Source organism: Otolemur garnettii, unplaced genomic scaffold (genome assembly GCF_000181295.1).
Source record: "Otolemur garnettii isolate 467f Iridium unplaced genomic scaffold, OtoGar3 scaffold00118, whole genome shotgun sequence".
NCBI lineage: Eukaryota > Metazoa > Chordata > Mammalia > Primates > Galagidae > Otolemur > Otolemur garnettii.
The window spans coordinates 6,182,347-6,189,164 of record NW_003852513.1 but is presented as its reverse complement, the minus strand read 5'-3'; positions in this window follow the sequence as shown (position 1 = coordinate 6,189,164).

The window sequence follows — 6,818 nt, the reverse complement described above, 5'->3', positions numbered from 1 at the left end:
TATCCTCTTTGGTAACAGACCTAATCATACAAAATGGGTTTGCTAAGGTCATTGTCAACCTCCACCCTGGGAAATCCAAGACAGACGACTTCTCTGATTCAAGTTCTTACTGTGCTTGGCCTCTTGTTAGCATTTGGCAGAGATGACCTCCCTCTATTTTGTTCTGGAACACTGCACTCTTTTGTCTGGTCCTATCTCACTGGCTCCTCTGCTCTTACTGGCCTCTAAATGTTGGGGTTCCCTTGGGTCCTCATATACGTATAGTTCCTATGTGATTAGTTGAGTTTTTAGTCTTCAAATGCTGTATCACTAATGCGTGTCTTTGTATATAACTTCTCCCGTAAACTCCAGAATCATATTTCTGTTTTCCTGCATGGGATCTCCACTTAGATATACAATAAGCATCTCAAAATGAGCATGTTTAAAGCAGACACTGAATACTCATTATGCTCCAAAATCTATTTTCCACTAATTTTACCCATATTAGTAAATTATAACATTAGTCACTCAATTTCTCCAATCAAGCATTTATCTTAATCCTCCCTCCACACATCCACTCCATTTACCAGTCCTGTTGTCTCCACTCCATTTTAATTAGAATGCAGACCCTTCTCCCCGTCTCTGCTGCTGTCACCTCGAGCACATCATCATCATCTGTCACCGAGTTATCTCCAAAACTCTTCTGAATGCTTTCCCTGTTTCCTACATAACCTTTCAAAAAAACATATTAGCCAAAGTGATCATTGAAAAATGGAACTCATTACATCTCTGCTGAGAAGCCACCAAGTATTGCCATGGAACTGAAAGTAAAATTTAAACTTCTCACCAAGGCCTATAGAAACCTCCTCTTGTCAATTAATCCAAATAAGAATTAAACTATTGCTGGTGTGGTGGCTCACAACTGGAATCCCAGCACTCTGGGACACTGAGGCGAGTGGATTGCCTGAGTTCAGGAGTTTGAGACCAGCCTGAGCAAGAATGAGACCCCATCTCTCCAGACATTGTGAAGAGTGCCTGTAGGTCAGCTACTTGGGAGCCTGGCGCAAGGGAATCACTTGAGCCCAAGAGTTTGAGGTTGCTGTGAACTGTGACGCCACAGCACTCTAACAGGGTGCCGAAGTAAGAAAAAATAAATAAATAAATAAACTATTTTCTCAACTTTAGTCACACTTATCTTCTCTTCCTTCTTTAAAAACTATTGACTTCACTGATAACTTAAGGACTTTGTATCAGTAGGTTTTTTTTAACCTTGAGCACTTTTTCTTCAGATTTTAGAGCAATTCCCTTCTTTCATCTCATTATTCATGAATATCACTTTCTGAAAAAGAAGTGTGCTTCTATCTTGATGTATTCTCTTCTAATCAACTTTATCATATTACCAAAATTTGCTAACCCCTGAACACTTGTTATTTTCTGAAACTATATATATTATTTTTATTTGTTCATATGATTTGTCCCCCCTCATTAAGAATAGAAGCTTCATAAAGACAGATGTAATTTGTTAATTTCTACATCCCAGTATCTACAACTGAATCTTGTTCTCTGAGAAGAAGAAAAGAAAATGAAAGAAGAGGGCGGCTCCTGTGGCTCAAGGAGTAGAGTGCCAGCCCCATATACTGGAGGTGGTGGGTTCAAACCTAGCCCCAGCCAGAAACTGCAAAAAAAAAAAGAAAGAAAGAAAGAAAATTCAAGAAGGCTTAAGGATAGATAGGGAGGAAGAGAAGAGGAAAACAGGAAAGGAGAAGAAAGTGAAGACACGCATGTATATACATATATACGCAATAGACTTCAAATCAGAATACTAGCGTGGGCCCAAACCCAGATGTGCCAGTTAATGGGGACCCTGAATTACTTAAAATACACTTTTTAACAACCTGTATAATGACCCAGAGAGGGAAGGAAAGGCAGTAGTATTAATCTGTCAAAGTTTGCAGAGGTTTCGAACGTTGCTGGAAAAGTAGTATTTTGGGCAAATGTGACTGGAACAATTGAAGAATAGGCAAGAGAAACACAAAAGGAATCTTTACCTAAACCTTGTATCTATAAAAAGTTAATTCAAATGGATCACAGACTTAAATGTAAAGTCTGAAATGATCAAAATTTCAGTAAAAACCATAGGACATCTCGGACAAGCAAAAAATAAAATAATCCATTAAAATTAAAAACTAAATTAATAAATTGGCCCTCACCAGAATTAAATTTTTTCTTGGTGAAAGATTTTGTGAAGAAAATTAAAAGCTATAGACAGGGAAATAACAGTTGTAAACCACATATCTTAAAATGGTGTTACATTAAAGAACTCTCAAAACTCAACAATAAAAAATATTCATTTGGAAAATGGGCAAAAGATATGAAAAGACATTTCACCAAGGAGGATATATAGATGTCAAACAATCACTTGGGAAAATATTCACCATCATTAGCCACAAGAGAAATGTAAATTAAAATCACAATGAAAAATCCCTACATAACTTCAACTGTGATAACTTCAACCGCTGGCAAGGGTCCAGAGAAGCTGGATGACGTACATCGCTGATCTGAATGTAAAGTGATGCTGCTACTTTGAAGAAGAGGATAGCAGTTTCAATTTCTTGCAAAACGGAACTTGCCATATGACCCAGAAGTTATACTCTTGGGCATTTACAGAGAATGAAAACTTAGGATCATAGAAAAACCTATACATGAACTTTCAAAGCAACTTATCAGTAATAGTAAAAACTCAGAAACAATCCAAATATTTTTCAAGGAGGGAATGAGCAAATAAACTGTGGTACATTCATACGAAGAAATGCTTCTCATCGGTAACAAGAAGGACTACTGATAGACTCACCCAGTTAGATGAATAGTGTGCCGAGTGAAAACAGTCAACCTCAGAACGTTGCATACTGTATGATTCCACCAGTAAAACATTCTTGAAATAACAAAAGAGAAGAGGTCGGTGTGCAACAAAGCAGAAATGTATGAGATACGTACTTGAGATGAAGCAACCATTCTGGATATTGATGATATTATTGGCTGTATTAACCATGGGGTAAGATTGCATAGACCTCCTATATGCAGGTGAGTGAGTGATGCAAAGCTAATGAGATCTGAATACTCTCTAAATTACATCAATGCCAATTTCAGGATTTTAATATTTTGCGGTGTTAACATTGAAGGAAACCAAATGAATGATATATAATTCCTTTTCATAATTTTTGCAACTACTATGAATTTATAATTCTTTCAAATTAAAAAGTTTTTAAAAAATCACCTGAGCATCTTTTTAAAAGCCTAAGTCCAGGCCTCATCTCAGACCAAAATCTAGGTGTGGAATGTGGATAGCAGTATGGAAAAAACTTCACAGGTGAGTCCCATAAACAGTCAAGATTGAAAATCAAGGTCAAGTAGGCATATTTGGCAAGAACCTTCTTGCTGGTAGGGACCTCTGTGGTGTCCCAGAGTGGTACAAGGCATCACAATGTGAGGGGCTGAGTACTAATGTACTAACTCACAATTTTCTTCCGCTTCTTATATAGCCACTAACTCTCCTTCCATAATAACCTATTAATTAATACATGAATCGATGATTGTATTCATCAACTCTTATTATCTGAACAACTCTTAAGTGCCTCACTTCTCAAACTACCACATTGCAAATTTTGGAGGAGATATTTACATAAATTTTGGTGAGGACATAAATCATAGCACTGTCCGATACAGTAGACGTAACCAGATAAAGCTATTGGGCACTAGAAATACGGCTAGTACCACATGTTTAAATGATAATATTCTTAATAGGTTAAATAAAATGCATAATTAAAATGAATTAGACCCATTTATGTTTATTTTTAATGGGGCCACAACAAAATTTTAAATTACGATTATACATCATATTATATGACTATTGAACAAAACTGTCCTAGAGCATTTATTCTTAATTCTTAGTGTACAGTAGGATCACTGAAGGAGCTTAAAAATACTTGTAATGTCTATTCCAACCTAGATTAAGCATGTCAAATTGTTAATAATGGAAACCTGGTCCTGATAATCTTAAGGAGCTTTCTAGAGAACTTGAATGTACTACTGGGTGTGAGAATCACTTATTTAAGGAGTTTTTAATGTTTTCAGCCTTGATTTCTTTGACAATTGGATTTGGAAAATTCTCCCCCAGAAGAATGCATTAACACATAATTTTCAAAGTATTTCTGATGATCCCCTGCTCAAGAGGTTTTATGTGATTTCAAAAAAAAAAAAAAATATTAACAAAACCTTGGATTTTAGAGAATTTATTTTTCATGTCCTCAGATATTCACCTTTTTCTGAACACTTTTCTAAGTAGAAAACTGGGGCTAAGGTGAACTGCCCCTCTTGTTACAGCTATAGATTTTTTTTATTTACAAAGCACATATAATGAGAACTTATCCTGATTAATTCTGCTTATTTCCTAATAATTATCTACTATGTTTTAATATTTATAGCTCTCTTTAAAAATGAATATACATTCTCTGATATATTTTTATCTCTTGAATTTAATATATTAGATGCTCTAATACTCTTCAAAGATTTGAATTGTTACTACTAATGGCACTGCCAAAAATCTTGCCTCCAGAAAATCATATTATTATAGAACATTTCACTAGAAATAACCTTATAAACCTAAGTATAAAAAATATGGTCAAACTACTTGAAGACTATGCATTCATTTATTCTACAAACACATTTCTAATATGAATTTAAGCACTGCTCTAGGCACCAGGAAGCAATTTGAAGCTTCCTTGTTGCCATGAGTATTACATTCTAGTTTGGACAGACAGTGTTGTAAAAGGAAGGTACAAGTTTACAGAGTAAGATGTATTTGCAATAGACAATGAACAGGCCCCCTTCTTGTGACAAGCCTTGGTTATGGTTTGGGGTTCTGTTTTGAACTGTCTGGTGGGGTCCTCTGCATGCTTCAGAGGTCACTGTGGAACCACTTTGAAGGACAGTTAATGACTTGATAATTAGCTCAGGTTACCTTAGGTTACTTTCCAAATCCTGGGCTGTCTGGCCTCCGGGCTAGGGATCCACTATAGTCTTTTGTGGATTAGCAGGGCTGCTCCTTCTCCAGGTGTGCAGGTGCTCAGAATCAGATTAAAGTGGGGCAGCTGTAGACCAGGTTCATCTTTGTCCCCACCTGCAAACTACGAAGAGGAGCCCAGGCGGGGCCGTTACTCAAGATGGCACCAAGACAGAGCCCCCACTTTGTCCTTTTGCCCTAGGAGAGGGGGAATCCTGACTCTCTACCTAATAGTATCTCTTCATCTAGTACAATAGATATTAATTTCAACGTGAGTTTTGGAGGAGAGATTCAAATCACAGCATAGAAATTAATTTTTTTGAAGTTTTATCAATAAAATCAAAATTTTTATGAAGCAATTTGATTGCATAGAGGTTTAAATAGAATATGTTCCCTCTTATACCTACACATCTACATATGCTAGATTTCTCATTATAGTGGTTTCTTTGGCAAGAGGATTTCCTCAAAACTTCATGGAATCCTGCACGTGTACAATCCTGCACGTGGATTTATAGACCAAAGCAGTGCTGTGGTGCAATGCAGAAGAGTAGTCTTTTCCAGGAAATTATAGTCGGTCCATTTGATATCTATTAATATATGAGGGAAAATGCATCTTGACCTCTACCTCTTACCATAAACAAAAGTTGATTCTAGATAATTTGTATCCAAACATGAAAGGTAAAACAATGAAAATTTCAGAGGAAAACATAAGAAAATATCTTTGTGACATTGGATTAGGCAAAGATTTCTTGAGCAGAATACTAAAATTATTATTATTATTTTGAGACACAGCCTCACTACGTTGCCCTTGGTAGTGCCATGCTATCACAGCTCACAGCAACCTCAAACTCTTGGGCTTACTCAATTCTCTTCCCTCAGCTTCTCAAGTAGCTGAGACTACAGGCACCTGCCACAGTGCCTGGCTATTTTTTACTGCAGTTGTCATTATTGTTTAGCTTGCCTAGGTCAGATTTGAACCCACCAACCTTGGTGTATGTGGCTGGCACCATAACCATTGTGTTATTGGCGCTGAGCCAAGAATACTAAAATTATTCACTTTTTTTTTTGGCCTGGGCTGGGTTTGAACCCACCACCTCTGTTATATGGGGCCAGCACCCTACTTTTTTGAGCTGTAGGCACCACCCAAGAATACTGAAGTTATTAATCACAAAACAAAGAATAATAAATATTAAAATCAATAACTTCTCCTCATCAAAAAATGTTATTAATAGAGTGAAAAAGTAAACCACACAGCGAGGCAAGAAATGTCTATCTGACCAAGGATGCATATCTAGATATATGAAGAACTCTTACAATCTATGAGGAAAAGACAATTCAGAAAAAGGTGCAAAATTATTGAACAAATTCTTCAAAAATATGATATTCAAATGGTCAATAAACATAAAAGTTTATTCAACTGAATTAGTCAACAGAAAAATATTAAATATGATATCACTATATACTTTATAGAATGGCTAAAGTAATATTATGAAATATTTGGGGTTTTGGTTAGTATAGAGAGCAATTGAGTGCTCATACCTACAAGTGGGAGTGTAAATTGCTACAGAGACACTGGAAAACTGAACAGTGTGTACTACCATCAAACATAGAGTGCACATACCACAGGGTATGTACTGAAACTGAACAGTAGTTACACTCTACTGTCAAACATAGAGTGCACATACTCTCTGTAAAACTGAACAGTGTGTACTACCATCAAGCATAGAGTGCACATACCCTGTGTAAAACTGAACAGTGTGTACTACCATCAAGCATAGAG